Source organism: Artemia sp. Qi Xiang Cuo, chromosome 20 (assembly GCF_049724085.1).
Source record: "Artemia sp. Qi Xiang Cuo chromosome 20, ASM4972408v1, whole genome shotgun sequence".
NCBI lineage: Eukaryota > Metazoa > Arthropoda > Branchiopoda > Anostraca > Artemiidae > Artemia > Artemia sp. Qi Xiang Cuo.
In genome coordinates, this window is record NC_142813.1 from 13,481,520 (window position 1) to 13,500,567 (window position 19,048).

At 33.9% G+C, this 19,048-nt stretch overlaps 1 protein-coding gene across 1 annotated transcript in view; it reads right to left on the reverse strand.

The window, feature by feature from the left end:
* The window catches only part of KLHL18 (Kelch like family member 18), a 63,395-nt gene extending 51,314 nt beyond the window's left edge, over positions 1-12,081 (reverse strand). The window contains exon 1 of the mRNA XM_089105793.1: positions 11,978-12,081. The gene's annotated coding sequence lies outside the window, so the exon portion shown is untranslated. The remainder of the gene's footprint in view (positions 1-11,977) is intronic.
* Between the last annotated feature and the right edge of the window lie 6,967 nt (positions 12,082-19,048).

Below are 19,048 nucleotides of genomic sequence, written 5' to 3' on the forward strand. Positions count from 1 at the left end.
TGCAACAATAGCGCAACCTTTGACAAACCTTTTAAAAAAATCAGGTAAATTCAAATGTCCAGCGGACGCAAAACAAGCGATGGATGAAATAAAAAGGCAATTATTACAGGCACCAATACTTAAACTACCAGATTTGTCACAAGACTTCTGTTTACAAACAGATGCTTCGGGGTACGGTATTGGAGCCATATTATTAAACATAAATTCGGAAGGAGTAGAATCAATAGTCCAATACGTCAGCAGGTCACTGTCGGAGGCAGAAAAAAAATATTCGACAGTTGAAAGGGAATGCTTAGCAGTTGTCGTTTTTACAGAATATTTTCGACAAATTTTACTTGTAAAAAAATTCATTTTACGCGTAGACCAAAAACCATTAATTTGGGTACATACGATGCAAAATACTTCAGCACGACTGACGCGGTCTGCAAGCATATTCATATACCCCAATATATATAAAGGGCCGTACAAACATTTTACCTGATTATTTATCACGAAATCCTGATACGGAAGGAAATTTGATTACAACCATCCAGAGGGAACTGGAAGGGGTAGAAATACTATCTAATGAAAATATTTCGAATCATCAAGATAAAGATAATTTTATTTAACGATGAAATCCTTTTTATCAAAAGGAACGGAACTGCCAGAGCACTTTAAAAATTTTTTGAACGACTTAGATAATTTTGATCTTGATGAAAGTAAAAATCTTTTGGTAAGATATCACAGACCATCGCAAGAATATAGAAAAAATTACTTAAAAATTATTCCAGTAATTCCAAAATCACTGGAAGGAGAGATTTTACAGATGGCACATGCAATGATTGGCTGTCACATGGGAGAAACGAAAACTATGGGGAGGCTGAAAGAAAATTTTTATTTTCCAAAAATGTACTCAAAAGTAAAAGCTTTCATACAAAGCTGCCAAGAGTGTGCCAAACAAAAGTCCCCACCAAAGACACCTAGGGCCGAATTAGGTCTCTACCCCACCCCTTCAGAGGTAGGAAAATTAGTGCCAATAGACATTTGGGGGACAGTAGTAAGTTCACCAGTTTTCCATAAATGAAACAGGTGTTTACTAGCATCAGGCGATCATTTCAACTCATACCTATACGGTTTTCTAATTAAAGACGAAAAGACAAAAACTATTGTGAAGGTTTCAGTAAATCACCTATTCTTGGAACATGGAATTTTCCCCAGAGTTTTACTTAGCGACAATGGGCCATGTTTTAGAGCCAAATTATTAGACGAAATTACGGAATATCTGGGTGTGAAACGATGGTTTACATCGTCTTATATGGCAGCCGCTAATGGAAAGGTTGAATGCAAACATAAGGAATTAGCTTCCATGCCGGGAATACATGCAAGAGAGGAAAATGAAAATTGGGATGAACATTTACCATTCGTAGTCTTTGCAGTAAATATGGCTTTTTCACGTTCTTTAAAAGAAACGCCATTTTTTACAACATCTAAGAGATCCCAGAATTTGTTTAGATTAAATACAAAATGATATAATATATTACAACCTAGACCAATATAATCAAAAAATGGTAAAGCGAATGAAAAAAGCTATGGCGCAAGTTAAATACAATTTGTAAGATGAAAGAACAGAACAAACAGAAAAATATGACAAAAAAAGCAAAAATAAGACAAATTATGGTTTAGGAGATTTGGTCTAAATACACAAAACCAACCTGAAAGGGACAAAAAAGTTAAAACCGAAATTGGATGGGCCCTGATTGTAAAAATTCTACCAAATAACTTAACATATGTTCTAAAGCATCAGTATAAGGTAAAGGAAGAAGTAGTACACCATAATAGAATGAAAAAGGGATATTTTTCAGAACCGTGGAAATCAGAGCCTATTCCTTCAGACAAAGAAATAGAGGAAACAATTTCACCACTATATATCAGAAGACTATATGAATTTAATGACCTTTTTAACGACCAAAAAGGTTGGGAGGAGTGGAAGGAGTATTTAGCCCAGTCGTGGCTACAAACTCTCCACAACAAACAAGAGAAAAAGGGAAATATTCGATGCTCATCAGATACTAGCGATGAAGAGCCTCAAACACAACATAATGGTTTAAAACGTGATAAACCAAAGGTGAAATCCAAAGAGTAAGAAAAATTGGAAGGAAACAATGAATTATCTGATTTTCATAAATTAGACTCACCTACAGTCTTAACACAAAAATGGCTTTTGGAGCAAACGCCATCTACCAGACACGAGTTAACAGAATGTGACACCGATAGTTCTTCTACAGAAATTGTTATCACTAAACCTGGACCATCGTTATGAAAACCCTCCTTAAGAGAGAAATTATGGAGAAAAGTAAAGAAACCAGAAGGACAGCAACAAGTTCCTTCGTCAGCAGCACAAGTAGCTAAATCACTTATGAAAAAGGCCAAACATCATGAGAAACAAAGATTAAAGATATTTGACAAGGCAAAAAAACCGCGCTCGAATTCAGAGCCCTGTAAACCACACTATAGAGACCACGGAAAAACTTGCAAATATTATAAAGAAGAGAAGCAAAACTTTGGAGTCCAAAATTCGGACTAGGAAACGGAGAAAAGCAGAACAAGCGTGGCCCCAAGCCGATTAATGTTTGAATAAAATAATGATAACGGAAAAAAATAAAAATAAAACGAGTAAAGAGCTTCTAAAGAAATATCTATATTTTTCTTCCTTTAATCGGTATGTAAATAACGTCAAATTTTCCTTCATAATATATGTCGCCAGTAAAAATTATTATCGTTACGAAGAAAAGAAACTCAAAAAAAAATTTTCAGCCTAAAGACTCGTAAGTTTCCAGAAAATAAATAAGCTCAGATCTAAAGTGACATCCGAGCTTTCTGGAAAAATTTTGTCTGCGGGACGAATTAAAACTTCGCGAATGGTGTACTGACAAGACTTGTCAAAAAAATACGTTTCATCAAAGAAATTAAGTAAGGCCACGTAACTTTTAAATGGGAGTAGTGAAACTAATTGAATTATACATATTTAGAATCAGCATTAAAAGGCAATTGTTTTGATATGTATATTTAAAAAAAAAATTTCGGGGTTAATTTAAAAAAAAAACTTTATAAGAATACGGAGAGACAAAGGGTAATAGCAATTTTTTCTTGTAGACAATGTGGAAGTTTTACTGGTGGGCTGTTTTATCGATATTATTCTTGGGAGAAAGTCCTAAGATGACAAAAACAAAATTAGAGGGCGAGAAACTACAAGTAGTTGACGGAGGAATTATAATGCAAATACGACAGGTGAGAATTGTAGAGAATTACTGGCAACTCCTATTTGAAATAGATTTAGAACAGTTACAAAAAATGCTAGATACCATAAGGTTAAAAAAGGACGCTTATCAGAAGATAATCGAAGCCTTTTTGTTGAAAACTAGTAACCAAGAAGAAAAATAATTTCGCGAAAAACTAGATGTGAAAGAACTGCAAATATATCCCATAGCTTCGAGTAATCGGTGCTTGCAAAATTGTATGCAATAAACAGACAAGTAGAAGCGATAATCCATGTGACAAAACATCGTACAAATGTAAATGGTCCCTCACCAAAAGAAGAGCAAAATAAAACATACATAGCTTTCGAAGACATACAAAAATATTATTTGGAGATAATACATGCAAATATCACAGAGGTTGAAAACACAAAAATTTCTAGCAAAACATATTATCATATCGAAAAAGACAATATAGCTAGCACAGAATGAAAAAATCTCCAATTTAAACTGGACTCTAGGGGAAATTTACAATATATTCAGTAGAATAGAGCATTTACTGATTAATGAAGGTAAAGAAGATAAGCCGTTATATGGAGAATATTTAGCGGCAAGCATGTTAGAGCTAATGACACATCTACAAATTTTAAGTGATTATACAATAGAAGTTCACAGAGGATTGATCTTGCAAAACATACAGTATTTTGTATTAAAGGAAGGGTACCGTACTACGAATTACCTTCGGGGTTAGACCCGATAGAGCCCTTAAGCTGGTATGCTAAGCTATTAAAAGCATCTTATTTTATATTAGCGGGAAACCTCCAAATAAATGTAAAAATACCCCTGGTTCAGAAAAATAGCGCATTTATAATGTATCATACTTTTCTCATGGCAACAGGGGGCCCACAGGGGGTAATAATCACCATGACATTAACTTCAGCATATGTACTAGTAGAAAACAAAGGAGAAAGAATAATTTCTCTAGACAAAATTAGGGTCATGGATGCTTTAGAAAAAGGTATTTTTAAACTAGAGCTGACCAAAAAAGGACTAAAAAGGACAAAAAATGGGAACAGTTTAAATTGCTGGGAAAACATAATTCTAGAAAATCGACAAGGCATTCAAAAAACGTGCCACTGGGAAGTCTCTAAACCTTCAGAAACAACTGAAGGAATTATAAAAGTAAGCGTATCAGAAGTGTTGGTTTCAAATAATGTTACGCTAGATGGAACTTGAGTTCAAGAAAGATAAGTACCAAATTTTCCACGAATTATATAGACAATGTCAGAACGTATTCTATGGCACAAAGATACAAATTTCATTCTTAAAAGATAAAATAGACAAAGATCAGAAGAAAACACTAATAAATTAACTCCATTAAAAATTAAAACAATTTTACCAGGCAAATTAAAAATTTTTCCCAAAAAAGGTAGTAAACATCTAGTAGAAATTTGGAAAAAGAATTTCAAAGAACCTATTAGTTGGGCCCAAATGATGAAAGATATAAAACAAGAATAAGAAATAGCCATTAGTCAAGCAGAAGTTACACTGAGAGCAATAAGGGAGGAAAGCATTCAATTCAATGAATTATTTTTAGTAGGGTGTATAATGGGCACAGTATGTGTAAGTCTATTTACACTTATAACAGTTTGGATTATTTATCAAAAGAGTAAAATACAAGGTGTCAGACAGGAAGTAACCGAATTACAAGAATTGACTATAACGCCAAGGCAATTACAAATGATCAAAGAATATGCAGAATACACAGGAATTACGCGTTAATTCACAACACGTCCAATTTTTTTTTTTTAGTGTTTATACATGATCTATATAAGGAATATTTATTACAGATGAGAATTTGGACAATAATTTGCGTTTTTAAGCTTCTCCAGCTTATTGCAGCCGAATTTAGGGTTGTAAAAGGAGTATCATTTTGCAGGATGAATACCATCAAACCCATGGAAGGTTACTGGCAAATCGCCATTATGTTTGATGCTTCAGCCTTACATACCCTCCAAAACCAAGTAACAGTACTTGCAAATAATCTGGAAATGACAAGAAGAGAATTAGAAAAAACTTTTAACCCACCTCCTTTCACACCCCCTCAGGTAATAGAAAAAGAAATAAAAGTATCATTATTTCAAATTCAGGCAACTTTGTTGTTCAATGTACCAAACAACCAAATTAATGGGGTTTTAGAAGATATAAAAATAATGTTAATTACGCTGCAAAAACAAAAACAAAACAAAAACGAACCAGACAATACATTGGCCAGAAAGAAAAGAAGCTTAATTGGTATTGTAGGGAAAATCTCAGAATATATATTCGGTACGGTATCTGAGACAACATGGAAGGAAGCAGAAAAACGAATAGGGAAAGTCGAAGTAACAAATCAAAATCTTCTACACTTGGTAGACAAACAACTAACAATCTTAAAACATCATGAAACAAGGATATCAAAAATTGAAGAAAAAGTTAATCAAACAATCAATACGCTTTCCATTTTTAAACAGGAGATAACCAATGCAGTATTCATAACTCTAAAACGAATAATAGGAAACCAAAGTGAAATAATAGAAGATATAAATCTTCAGATGGCTCTACAGTTATTATCTAGTGCCATCATGGATATATCTCATGAATTTAATCAATTGGAGTTAGAGTTTCTAACCCTTTTGACAAAAAATTTACCAGCACGACTTCCAAACCCAGGTAAATTAATAGAAGTACTCAAAACCATAGAAAGTCATTTGCCTTATCAATTGAGACTAGGACTAGAACATAATTTCGAGAATATTCTATACTTTTATAGCATGGCGGAAACTATTTGCAAATTAAGCAAGGGGAGTTATGGATATTTTTAAAGGTACCAAATAAATGTTCCAAATAAATGCTTTCCCTGCAAGGTTGACGAACACCACAAGCTGGATTAGGATAAATAATTTGCCCCCATATATAGCCATTTCCAACTTAAAATATAGGATACCAGAGCAACAGGAAATAATTAAATGTCAAAACGATAAACTACCCTTTTGCAACTTAGGGACTATATCACATCTATGCGCAAGAAAAATCTGTGCTATTAAACTTTGAGAGGAGATGGATCACTCAAATCTCCTACCAAAAGAATGTGATGTTGATATAGTAAGTGAAATTAATCTTGAACTATGGAAAAAAATAAGTGAAAATGATTTCATATTCAGCATTCCACAACCCTATATGGTGCAGTTGAGATGCAAAAATTTTTTAGGGTTGAAGAATACAAGAGATATACGAATAGAAGGGATGGGCCTGATTAATATTCCCCCATCCTGTCGTTTAACGACAAGAGAGACAATTACATAATCTCCAATTGTGGAAAATATGAAGATAAATATGAACAAATGGGGTATAAGGCCGATACCCAACATAAATATTTTTAAAGCAACAAATGTTGAACAATATAATGAAAAAATTAAGAAAGTACAAAAGATGATAAAGAAATTAATTGATATATCCATACCAGAAAAAATAAAAGGAGAAACACCCAGATTTCTGAAAACCCTGGAAAATCTAAATAAAAATCTGGACATAAATTATCCCATTTTCCAAACAGAAATAGAAAGAACCACTTATTATAAAAGCTTATTAGCCTCTACTTGGGGATATTTCATAACTGCTATCGTGGTTCTGGGATTGGTTATATGATGTTTTAAATATTGGTATTATAAGAAACATCAAACCCTCGGGGGTAAGGATATAAGAAACCCTGTCTGCACAAAACCATAATCTATTGCAAGGAAACTAAAAATATATATAAAAAAAATGGTTATCTACAACCGCAGACAATTCAGTTGGCACTATGCTTTCATAAATATGAAAGAAAAGAGAAATCTATGATAGTTAATTGGGCAAATTTATTACTGTGTCAGCAATAATACTTGTTACTGTAAATAAATTAGCAATTCGAGTGTTTACTAATCAAAAAAAGAGTTATACCACTTTTTAGTGTTGCTTTGCAAAAAATCGACTTAAAAAAAAAAAAATGCTTGATGCTTTAAAGTAACTTCTAAAACTTTAACCAAATATATTTTTAGATAGAAGTTTTTGTTACTTAACATACTTGTGTAAGTTATTACACAATGCTTGTATACATATATACTATGTTTTTATTAACTTTAAGTTTTAACTAGTGATTTAATGTTATATGTAAATGTTTGAATTCGAGTCAACGTATAAATATTTTTATTGTGAAGAAAAATTTTTTGTTAAGTGATTAATAATCTTATATTAAAAGTAAATAGAGGAGAAAGTAATTAAAAGTAATTAACTTTCATTTAAAGAAAAAAAAGAATGCAGTGATATATACAAATTTTGAGTGTTTCGTTTTTACTATATATAGGTAACAAATTATACTTTATGTGTATTCTAATGTTAATATTTATTTTAGATACAGCCTTATTTTTTTTTTGGAAATCAAATTTTTCATAACATCTTTTCAGATCCATTTTTTTTTTCAATCATTTTTTTACACATTTTTGGAAAGTAAAAAATTTTGAAGCCACTTCAAATGTATCCTGATACTAACATCTCACACTATCAGAAAACAAACCATACCTTATCAACTGATATTTTGGAAACTGTACGCAATATTACAGACTTTACTATAAGTTCATCAGAAAGTGAGATAAAATCAGAACTTAATTTAGGCCTAGAGAATGTGCTACATAGCCCAAATGGCTTATATTATTGAAATATGTGAAAATGCTTTGTGCTGGAAATGTGAAAATTTAAAAACCAAAAATGTTATGTGTAATTTATCCAAGGCATTTCTAAAACCAAAAATAAACAGTATATCAACCACATCACACAGACAAATTAAATTGTAATGGGAATTAAATTTAAACTCAAATAATTTATAAACATTTTGAATATAACTTTAAATCTAATTTAAGCAGAACCACTAATATAATGCTTAAGTTGCTTGGGGTCAAGCCAAAACAGAAGATGCACATGAAAATGGTTAAAAAAGAGTATTTTTCAGTCCTAGAGACAGAGAAAAAGAGAAACAAGGATGAAATTCAAATTGAAATCCTTTGACAAAAAAAGAACATGGCCTATATTGGACCAGAAACATGATCCTAAGGAAACCCATTGAGGTTATAGGCACATAATGACCCAAAGATGGCAGCATAATAGCTGTAAACAAAATTAAGTTGTTTTAAAAGTAAAGTATTGAGAGTTGTGGGCAACTCTTCTTTAAATGGGGAGTATTGTGATAAAGCTTCTAATTTATTCAATTTGGAATTTAGTAAAAATATATTTAGATGCAAATACAAAGTTTAGAAATACCACTTTTTATTAAGATAAGGAATATATCCTGCCAAGTTTCTGCTTAACGGGAAATTGAGAAATCACCACTTCCTAGCTATTGCGTCGGTTGGGTAAAGGAAAGTGTGGTTGATAAAAAATGTATAAAAGATACATTTTATCGGAAGGGGGAGACTGATACTAACCTTATGCCAGACTGACCTTTGGTCTGTTGTTTTAGAAATACCTTGGAATCTTGTCGGATCATTGTAAGTGTCTAAGTATCCTATTATATATTACTGTAGTTTTCCAAGACTTGTGGTCTACTTGGGACAGCCAGTCCCAGCAGAAAATATATATCTGGTATTATTATATGTTAATTGAATAAAAGTATTGCATTATAGCCAACCTCTCTACAATCTACTTTTAGTCCCTCAAACATACCCAGCTGGTACACCTCATTAGTCCAGTCATAGCCTAAGGCACGCTACCAAAGTTTAATTACCTTAGGGCCAGAGTTTACCTCCCCTATAAAGGGAAAAATTAAGGCATCTACAACTACATCACCCAAATACCATAAAAACAACCTTACCACAGGTAAATTAGTGGAGCTGCAGTTAAATGCGTCAACTAAAATTATTTGGCATAATAGAATGCAAGAATTTTGTTATTAACCCTTTTCTAGCCAAAATAAGAGAAACAGGTATCATCTTTAAGTTTCTACAAAGTGTTTAAAATTGAACTTTCAAGTAAAGCCATTATTGTATTTGGATAGAGCAGAAAAAAAGCATCAAGTGGTAAGTTCACCTTATTCATAACTTAGTAATGGAAAGGTTTCCATATTTACTGTTTCCTTTCATTTTGCTCTAGATTTTAAAATCATTTAACATAGTATTTCTTATATGACATTCAATTAGTCACTCATGTTAAACTGGATATCTTTGATTATACATAGGAGCTATTTGTTATAGCCTAGAATATATCAAAACATGGAAACAACAACAAAGAAACATATCATAAGGGCTACATTTGGTCCTATCAAGGGGGGGGGTGTATTGTCAAGGTAACAACTAGGCTATTTATGTTGAAGAGCAGAATGAAATAAGGAGTCTTATTGTAGGCTACTTTTACTTTATTAAGATATTTTTTAAGAAGACTCTCTCTCCTATTCTGCTACCTGGATTTGTAACTTACAAATTGTGAGTGAAACAACTAGGGATAAGACCCCCAGTACTTGGCCAGTGCCTAATCTTGGCCATTATATTCTGATTGAAAAGTAAAATTCCTATATATACACAGCAGGCTGACCTTACATTTGTAGGGTTAGATAGCTATGATTGGCTGATTGTTTGGACTAGACCAGTTGGGATTGGCTGACTAAATCTTGGAAAATGTTTGGTTTTTCAAAATTGGGATTTAGACAAAAGTTGCCTCTACACCCTACCCTATTTAAATAAACTTATTCAGTTTCACAATACTTGCCTTAGATCAATTCTATCCAAGGTGAACTGTGTCTGTGATTAGGATATGCTATCTTGACTTTAAGATCTTGTGTCAAAGATTAGACAACATTTCCTAAGATTATATTCAAGCTTTAAATGTATGGCCAAGCTTAGGCCCTATTGTTGTCTATCAGTATATTTGACATAGTGAGTTTTGTATATGGTTAAAATATTCTAGCTAATTGCATATTTGTTAAGAAGATTTTGACACATCTAATAGTGAAACAATCTACTTTCTAGGTAGTACAATAGAGATTTTATAATGATTTAGCTGTCAAAGAGTGGATTAGCTTGCTGACTACTGGATATCTTACCCTGGTAGAATTCTGGTTTAGCTACTTTTGAATATCTTGGAAAGGGGTTAGGTTAGGAGAATGAATTTTTCAGGGATGGGTCTACAGGCAAAATTATGTCATGAGAAGATATTTTAAAGTATCTACCTCTACTCCTTCTCCCTCTAGAGGGTCCTGACTTTTGATGACCTTTTAAAATCTGTGTATTATAGAAGTGAAACCTTGCAAAATAGATCTTCTACTTAAATGAAGTGCAAAAAAAATGTAAATGGGGGGTAAGTTTAAACTTTACCCCTACCCCCCCCCCCGAATGTGCAAATATATACCCTGAATTGGTATATAGGGGTGGGGGTAAAATTCATTTCCGAAACAAATGATTATTATATTTGGAAAGAGCATAGCCTAAAAAAAGGGTAAATTTCTACCAAATCATATTATTCAGTTAGGAATAAAGTGAATACACCATTTGATGCCTTTTTTATGCTGATTATGAATATAATAATCATTTCTATTCATGGGCGCCCATATGGGGGGGGGGCTCTTGCCCCCCCCCCCGGCTGAATGATGCTGCCTTATTTTTATATTTTTGTTCTGAGATTTTTATTATATAGCATTAAAAGTAGCAATTAGACAAAGTTTGCCCCCCCCTGGAATTCAGCTTATGGGCGCGCATGTTTCTATTGGAAATGAATTTTGGCCCCCCCTATATATGCCAATTCAGGGTTAGGTTGTAGAAATATATACCCTGAATTGGCATATATAAGGGGGGGGGGCTGAAATTCATTTCCAATAGAAATGATGGTAAAGTTCTACAAAATCATATTATTGAGTTAGGAATAAAGTGAATACACCAATTGATGTTTTTTTTAATGCTGATTATGAATATAATAAGCATTTCTATCAGACATGAATTTCAGCCCCCCCCCCTATATAGGCTATACCTAACCTAACCCTGAATTGGCGTATATAGGGGGGGCTGAAATTCATTTCCAATAGAAATGCTTATTATATTCGTAATCAGCATAAAAAAGGGCATTGAATGGTGTATTCACTTTTGTCCTACCTCAATAACATGATTTTGTAGAACTTTACCAAAATGATTACTATATTCATAATCAGCATAAAAAAAGGCATCGAGTAGTATATTCACTTTATGCATAAGTCAATAATATGATTTGGTAGAAATTTACCAAAAAAGGCATCAAGTGGTATAGGTTATTCACTTTATTCATAAGTCAATAATATGATTTGGTAAAAATTTACCTGAAAAGTTCCTTTTCCTAACCTAACCCCTTTCTAATATAGCCAAAAGTAGCTAAAAAAAGAATTTTACCCTTACCCTCATTAGCTTATGCTTGGAAAGAACATAAAAAAGGCATATAGTTGGCAAGGCTTAGTGCTTACCTTGTCAATATTCAAGTAATGAAATTGTCTCTAAACTTACTAGACAGAACATAAGAAATATGCATCCAGTGATACATTCACTTTATACCAAGCTAAGTAGTGCAAAAACTTGGAAAATGTAGCAGCCTAATGGAAAGATTTAGGCTTGGAATAGACTAGCAGCCTAATGGAAAGGTTTAGGCTTGGAATAGACTAATAATGGAAAATGGTACTGTCACTGTAGCTATTTCATGGGAAAATGTCTTTGGATAATTACCTCGGTCTGTTGTCAAGTTGTTTAACTAATGTTATGTCTTTATATCTTTTGCCAGATCCAACATACAAAAAATAAAACATGCTTCCATGTTTTCAAATTCTACGCCTTAACAGAATTACAGCCCAGTGATGCCAGGCGCCGGTAGATTGCGCACGAAGGGAAGCGAAAATGCGCGATCGGTGCATTTTCGCTATAGAATTTTGGGTGGAGTTCGAAATTCAGGGTAAATTAGATCTTGCAGGGATGAGTGCAAAAAAAAAGAAATCAGAGACAATATTATTAGATAGCGTGAATTTTACTTTTCAGCATACTAGAACTCAAAATTGGTTGGATTCAGTCTTCATTGACAGATTTTGGATCCATATTCCGAAACATAAAACAGTGAAACATTTTTGACTGATTACATGCGCTTTTGTGGTCGAAATTTTCTGTTCTCAGTCTTTGGCTTGACAAGAAAGATGTTTTCCTTAGGTCTCTGGTAGGTCAGAGAATTAAATAAAAAAGAAAATTAAAGAAGATCTAACAAAAAAAATACTTGCCAATATCTAAGATGGTATTTTACATTACTTTGTGGCTAATATGCTGAATTATTCCCTATCAACAATAGAAATTGTTATTAAAGAACTTAAAAAAAGAAATAGGTACTCAGTATACTGGTCGTGCAATATAGATCAGTTATACAAAAAAACGTGGAAGTTAAAGGGCATTTGATATAGATAACTAATAAATAGGATTTTCTAATGTAGAACTAAAGAGAAGCATGATCCTTGAAGGTCACGTCTCTCCAAAATGTCATTAGGGTAAGTGACATCAAAGTTTACTTCTTTGTACAATGTTTTTGTCACATTCCAATTCTAAGGTGCAAAAAGATATAGATTCTCAAACTTAGTTATGAGAACAAAATGTTTCGCAGCTTTCAAAATATAAATTAGAACGACAAGAACGGCAAAATCAAAGATAAGAAATTAGACCAGCCGTTCTTAATACAACTATCCATAAAATTGCAGGCTAAAGACACTATTCTGAGATTATGTCATGAAACAGAATCCAAAGACATTCATATGGGACAAAATTGTATTTGGTAAGGTCCTTCAACAGTTCCGATTGTTTTTTTATTTGTGTTTTCCTTTTAATGAACTTCGAATTAGTTTTGTACAATTTTTAATCATATATTATATTTATCTTCGACTAGTATTCAAGATCATTGTCAAAGTTAAACAGCAAACCCCTCCTTCTATATCGCCCAAAATTTTCTCAAGAGTTTCATCTTCATTTTTATTGTCATTGAATGGTTTTTTGATGTCACATATGTCAATGGTAAATTTATTCAGCATAGCGGGTCTAGGATCAAGGTCCCTGCAGCCCTTTCCCTAGCAATTTAGCCTTAGTCGGATGGTTAAAGTAGAGTTAAGCATTTAAAGGTGTATCCCGTTTCGAATTTTGTACTTGACTAGATTCATAACAGAAAACACTCTCTCGACGAAAGGGTTGGTGATGGGTAAGCTTAAGATAGAAAGAGCTGCTTGAGCTATGTCGATCAACGGTCAGTTTTTCCCACTCTTTTCTGTATTTTGTTTTTATCGAAATTTGACCACTTTCCCATTGGTTTTTTCACGTTAAGGATAATGCACGCTTTAACAATTTAAAATTTCGTTCGTCATGGACCCTGGAATGCGATATGAGAATCCCTACGGTGCTCCGAAAATTCCACCTGTCTTTATACACAGATTCTTGAATCTGTCAGTAGAAGTTGTCAGTAAACAATAGACTTTAAAATTTTGAGTTTTTTTCATTGTTATTGTGAAGGCAAAATGCGCCCACTTTGCGCCGAATTTTTTTGACAAGCGCAAAATCGGCGCAATGTGCCAATTTTAAAAATTCAATGCCCAATCAGCTCAAAAAAGTGCCGAAATGGCGCAAATGCGCACTACCTGGCAACTAAGTTTCAGCCAGCTATGAAACTAGTCGCTAAAATCACAAATTGCCATGCTTTTGGATTTGAAATTGCCAGTTAAAGTATCTTTTAAGACTTTTATCACAATGAACATTTTTTTCTGTTTGCAAGTTTATCACGATGGTACCTGTGGGGGATGGGGAGGGATGTGGTGCAATGACCCAACTAGGTTTTGAAAAATACCTTTGTTTGGTTGTTTCATTTTATTTTCTAAACGAAAATCTTCCTGGATTTTGATATAAACATTTTAAGTATGTTTATAAAAAAATCAAAATCCAAAACGTTATGCCAGGTCCCCCTCTTCCCAAACTGCAACTTTTGGCTAGCGGTGGTCCATCCAAAAAATTTGTTTTTCAGAATGTTTTCCCTGTCCGTTAAAAACTTGGGTTTTTCGTCCATAAAAATATAGAAAATACTTCTTACTCTAGTTGAGGTAGTATAATTACAGAAATACCAACAATGGAGTTCCTTAAATTTTAAAAATATCTTTTTCGATATTTTATCGAAAAAGAATAAAATCTTCTTCATAGATTTAAAAAAAAACAGGATTTTTTGTTCCACTTTGATTTTCTGAGAGCTTATTCAGAGTATTATTATATCGTCTATAGAACCCTTGATTAAATATATTTGAGCTCAGGATTTCCTCTTGATATAAATCGTGCCTTCTATTTATGCACTTTAGAAGGCTTTTCGTTATCCACTGCTTATTTGGTTCATCTTTTCTCGACCGTTTATACTTAGAGCAACTTGAACAGAGCAGTGAAGTTAACTGACCATTCTAATTGTCCATTTCAGGACTAGGATCTTCATATTTATTAAGGTGTGACCAATCCTGTGATGCTAGTTTACATCTAAACTTACTAATCAAAGCAGCATCTAATTTAATCCCATTTCTTTTCTATTTTCTCTGATTTTGGGGGCTTGATACTTCTAAAGTCACCATAACGGCGCAATGGTCAAATATATCATTGATAATTACCTTCGGATCACTAAATCCAATATTCATAGAAATGTTGTCGATTAGTGTCGCATTACTTTCACTAATCTTTGTAGGGATATTAAAACTTGGATATAAATCGGAGCTAAGCATGAGATTAAATAAATTTTGACTATATCTGTCATTTGCTAGCATCAAATTTACTTTAAAGTTTCCCATTACCAAACACAGGTACGTTGAACCTGGGACTTTTTTTAAGCTGACACTCCATCAGTTCCAAAAAACGAGAATCAGGTGCAGACGGTAGCTTGTACACCAATACAATAAAAAAATGAGTTTCACCCTGAACTATCTCACATACCATACTCTCCAAAACCATTTCTTCATATACTGAAATATTTCCTCTCACCTTAACATTAAGACTAAACCTCACATATGACACCAGACCACCAGGCTGGTAATTTTTCCTATTTTTCTTAAATAAAGTATATCCATTTATATTTAACAAAGAATCGTTGTGGTCACGCAGCCAAGTTTCAGTTAAACCTACAACCTGAATATCACTCTCCTGGCACTACTCAGATAAATACGCATATGAGTCATTTAGACCTCGACAATTAAAACGAGTAACCGTAAAATCCGCAGAATGCGCCGAACCACGAATAATATCACTCGAAAAAGCATACTTAGCATCAGGAGAACCTCGGAATATTATTCCCTCGTCACCATCCCTAAGCTGCGTGTCCAAACCACCACAAAATTTTGCTCCATTACCCTCAAGTAGTGCCAATCTCTCACTAGACATAATAACCATGAATAACAGTTGACACAAAAGCACCGTCGATATTATAACTACCTTCTCATCTGAGCAATTATTATACAAAACACCTATCAAAACTAAAAAACTAAAGAATAAATAATAATAAGGAAACAAAAGATTTCCATCATGGCGACTGTCGTAATTATTACATAAATACTGACATTAAAGCGCAAGACCTAAAATATCACATTTTTCTATTAAATAATTTCTTAGACTTTTTTCTTACTCAAAAGTAGCAATAACCTAGACTTACAATACAGAGAAAGACAAAAAAAAAACAGTCATATTCACCAAACTTTAAGCAACTTTAACCAAACTCAAAATATTTTTTTTCTCTTCCTTTCCTTCTCGTTCTTCCATTCAAAAGTTTCTAAGTCCCTTTTATTTGCATTATTAAATTTTGTGGGATTTCACCAAGAAGGTACTTTTCGACAGCACCATTTTGATTACGAACAAACAAGCAGGGGGGTAAGAACTTTCCTATCTACAATTCAATACCCTTATCCCGCAATCTCGAAAACAAAGTATGTAACTTTTTCCTTTGTACTCGCACTGACATAGGCACATCGTCAGTGAGAAAGATTCGTGTATCGTCAGTGAGAAAGTTTTTTAGAATTTTTCAACAATACAATTTTCACTTCCTTGGAGTATCCGTAAAAACCAAACAGCTGAAAAAGAAAAAACAATCCAAGCTACTAGGAACGGAAATTTTCAGATAGTATCTCAACCTACAGCACCAAGAAAAAGATCAAGATGTTCACCAAACACACAGCCAAATATTGAAGAAAACATAACAAAAACAGATCCTTTCTCAGTTTTGATAAGGACAACTAATGGAGAACCGTTTAAACAAGAACAGATCCTAAATTTAAGAAAATCAATATTTTCGGCTGCAAAAGCTAATTTTGATGTGTGTCTTCTTAGATCAGGTATGGCTGACATTTATTTTCAAAATGAAAATTTGGCAAACATTTTGATTCAAAAGTCTAACATGTTATCTTTTGCAGGTACCACAGTTGAATGTAAAATTGTAATAAAAAAGGCCCTACAAATATGTGGTATTTGGACTTGACCTGAATCTTTCTAATGAAGAAATTCAGCCAGAGCTACTAGATGCATCAGGACGGCTAGTAGAACCAGCAACTGTAACTAGACTTCGACAAAAGAATGATGGTGATCTAGTGGAAAGTAAATCTGTCCTGATAACCAGCCAAAAGGACATAAAAGTCGGATTGTATCTGTACGGCCAAAAAGTTTGGTACAAACAGTACAAACCGAAACCGTTCAAGTGGACTATTTGTCTGATGCACGGCCAAGCAAGAAATAACTGCAAGCAAACGATTCTTGCATGTCCACAATGTGGAGGAACGGGTCACAATCAAAATGCTTGCACATCACGAGAACCATACCGCAAGAATTGTAAAACATATGGGCACTCTTCGCGGCAAAAGCAAATTTGTCCTTCGCATCAGAAAACAGCTGTTATAGTAAGGTTGTCAGACAAAATGAGACTTCCGTACTCTGTGATAGCAGCAAGAATTCCCAATTCAGAATTAGCTCAAAGACTGAAAACATCACCAGGTCACTCCGCACCGAACTCCCCGAAAGAGAGTATGAGTCAGCCTCACAATAGAGATTTGGAAAGTAGCAGAGGTGCTCACCAAAAACAGCAAATATATGGCATTACACCTCTGCCATCAACAAAACAAACACAAAGGAAAGACACTCAATCTTCTGAGCACAGACCACAGGCAGCCTCAGATTCAAGCGAGTTGGAAAAAATTTCAACTTATTTAACAGTTAGCCATCTGATTCAATCCAGTGGAGAAACGCAGCAAGTGAAGGCAATTATGACTAGGAAAGCTGTCACAACGCGTCTTGACCCAACCATTTGGGCTTCAGCAACTGCTGAATTTCAGCTTCTGAAAAGTGCAATAGCTATCCCCATTTCGTCCCAAAAAATTGAAAACGAAGAGGCAGATGGAAAAGATTTGGTAAGGCTAAGGAAAGTTAGCAAAGGGAAAAAAGCACCTAGTACCCAAACTAGTCAAAATCAGTAAGCAGATAGAGAAAGGGAAGACGATCTCCTCTCCTTTGCAAGCGACAGTGAAACAATTGATGTGGCAAATCTAGATGGAAATGATGGACCTTAATATACGGAAAATCCTCCAATGGAATGTGATTTCTTTAAACTCAACTAAGCTTCTAGATTTAACAAATTGGCTAAGCAAAAATAATTTGGTAAGGCTAATACCTAATTTGGTAAGGCTAATAAAAATGATTTGGTAAGGCTAAGGAAAGTTAGCAAAGGGAAAAAAGCACCTAGTACCCAAACTAGTCAAAATCAGTAAGCAGATAGAGAAAGGGAAGACGATCTCCTCTCCTTTGCAAGCGACAGTGAAACAATTGATGTGGCAAATCTAGATGGAAATGATGGACCTTAATATACGGAAAATCCTCCAATGGAATGTGATTTCTTTAAACTCAACTAAGCTTCTAGATTTAACAAATTGGCTAAGCAAAAATAATGGTTTTGAAATATATAGAAAAGATAGGTCTTCCGACCGCATGGGTGAAGGTGTTGCTGTACTTGTTAAAAAATAATCTATCTCACTCTGTAGTGCTAATTAAACCATATAATCACGATGTAGATGTGGTTGGGGTCATTCTTCACTTTAAAAATGGTGAGTACCTTAAAATATGTTCAATTTACAATCCCAATGGAAGAAATCCAATTTTTGATGCATTACGCGAACAGCTAACCGGACAAAAAACAATTTTGTGTGTTGATTTTAATGCCCATAGTCCCCCGTGGGAAGATGTAAATCAGTCAAACACAGCAGGAAAGTGCAGTGAAAAAGCAACTCTATAAGTCTCAGTTGCTTTAGTCCTCACATCATTCGGTCTAAACACCTATTACAATATAAGGAATGGAAGCTTCTCAATAATTAACCTACAAATAGGACCAGCATATCCACTTCGACATGTAACAATACAAAATGTACAACACCTACAGACAGACTATTCTGCAATTCTGACCACAATAAATGATACGAGCTGTGACACTGTGCCACCTACCTTTAGATTTAATTATAAGAAAGCTGATTGGCAAAGGCTCAAACTCGTCTTAAGTAATAAAAATTATGAAGAGGTTTTTCAAGCTCTGGAGGTTGACAAAAAAGCCAAAATCCTAACACGTGTTCTAAAAAGCACTTCTTTAGAATCCATTCCAAAATCTTCCAACCAGCCTACACTACGCCAACCAAAAAAGACAAACAAAGTTGGTGTAATGATGATTGTAAAAATGCCGTCAATGAAAAACGCAAACTTAGAAACAGGTTTCAAAAATTTCCTAGCACA